Source organism: Pteropus vampyrus, unplaced genomic scaffold, assembly GCF_000151845.1.
Source record: "Pteropus vampyrus isolate Shadow unplaced genomic scaffold, Pvam_2.0 Scaffold454, whole genome shotgun sequence".
Lineage (NCBI taxonomy): Eukaryota > Metazoa > Chordata > Mammalia > Chiroptera > Pteropodidae > Pteropus > Pteropus vampyrus.
In genome coordinates, this window is record NW_011889235.1 from 337,618 (window position 1) to 339,622 (window position 2,005).

Here is a 2,005-nt window from a genome sequence, read left to right on the forward strand (position 1 = left end):
CCCTCTCTGGTGTTTGCTTGCTCTCCAGTCTCAGTTTCTCATGCCTCATCCGTGCCGCGCTCTCAAGGGTTCTTGGGGTGAGCTTCCAGGCCGCCGTTCGTGCTCCCGCAGGGCTCATACACATCTCTCTCTCTCCCTTGGCAGCTTGCTTGTCTTTCGGGGCCTCCTCCAAAGATTTCCTTGCAACATAAATTATCCCTTTGTCCCTGTTCTCATAGCCCTTCCCGTATCACACTATGGTGCTTTGCCTCCTACAGACTCGATCGTCGCATAAGTCTGTCCCTCTGCTCAAATGCAGGTACCAACAGCATCTTATTAATTTTTGGTCGTTTCGCATGGGACTTGGTGTAGAGCAGATGGTCAGTTTGCTGACTCAATCAACAATCATCCAGGTTCCTTTGTCAATGGTGGGGTCGAGGGTGTTGCAGGCACAACCCCTATAGAAAGTGATTGAGCAATATATATCAAAAATTACAAATGCATTTACCCTTTGACCCAGCAATTACATGTATAGAATAAAATTTGCACATGGTCAATGTAGCCTTGGTTACAAGTGAGGTCAAACACTTTTTCTATCGGCCATTGAGAGTACCCTTTGTGAAATGTGCATTCGAGAATTTTCTTCATTTTTTTCTAGTACGTTTTTGTTTTCTTATCGATTGTAAGACTTCTCTATATATTCTTGATTTAAGCCCTTCGCCAGTTAAATAGGTTACAAACATTTGCTCCTACTCGACTTGCCCCTCTCCTTTCTTCAAGGTGTTCTTATGCCAACTCCAATTCATCAGTCTTTTTCTTAGGGGTTAGTGCTTTCCATGTCTTGTTTAAGAAATTGTTTCCTACTCCAAGTAGGAACGATGCTCTTCTATGTTATATTACACGTATATTCATAGTGATCTTCTAAATCATTCTCGAAACCCTTTGTTTTTTTCTTTTGAACTTTAACTTTCTACCCTCTTTTTATTAACTTCAATGTTTAATTATTTCTATCCTTTTTCCTTAAGTATATTTTCCAACCTATTTTTTTTATAACGGCGATCAAGAAGCGAGTGTATGTGTGTGTGTTTGCATGTGAGCATCCGTGTCATACTCAAAAAACCAGGGATTCTCCTCCCCCTTGCCACATTTGTTCGCGCAGTCACCTTCTGGGCTCTGGGTCCTCTGGTAGATCTTGCGGCCCATTGAAAGATGACTCTCAGAGACCCACCAGCCACCTCTCCAGGCTAACATTCTCCATGTAGACAGTCCCCTTGGCTTATGGGAACGGTGTTCCTTTCCAACATTGCGTAATATCCAGACTTTATGTGAGAGGCTCTGTGCTTTAAAGCTATAGTTTCTTCAACAAATCAGATGGGCAGGAGGGCAGGTGGGCATTTCATACACAGGAAACAGCAAGGAGTGAGAGAATTGGGCCCGCCTGGTACACTTGGGGAACTGAAAGCAGTTTGGGTTTGCGGGAGGACAGGGAGTGTGGGGACGTGGCAGGTAAGAGGCCAGAAAAAGAGGCCGGCGAAGATTGAAAGGGTCTATCAGGTCACGCTGAAGAGCTGGCTCTTTCCCATGAGTGCGTAAGGCATGCGTAATAACTTCCTTTGAAGGTGGTGGCATACTCAACGGTTTAATTTTAAAAACTTGATTGAGGTATACTTTATATGCCATAAAATTCACCTGCTTTAGATATGCAATTCAGTGATTTTTAATACACTTAACCAAGTTGTACAACTGTCTCCACGATTCAGTTTTGGAACATTTCTGTCACCCCCAAAAGACCCCTCATGCCTGTTTACAGTTAATTCCCTAACAACTACCAGTCTACTTTCTGTCTCTACCGATTTGCTTTCAAATGTTTTCATTTTAAAACGACCCTCTTCCTTTCTAGCTTTTCATTACCCTCTCCTCCCTGGCTCTCTGCCATGGAGCAAGTTGGGTACTTTGTTGGCCCTCTGTCACTGACGGAGGCACCAGTAGGTGCATGCCTGAGAAATCTGCCCTCTTCCCATGACGA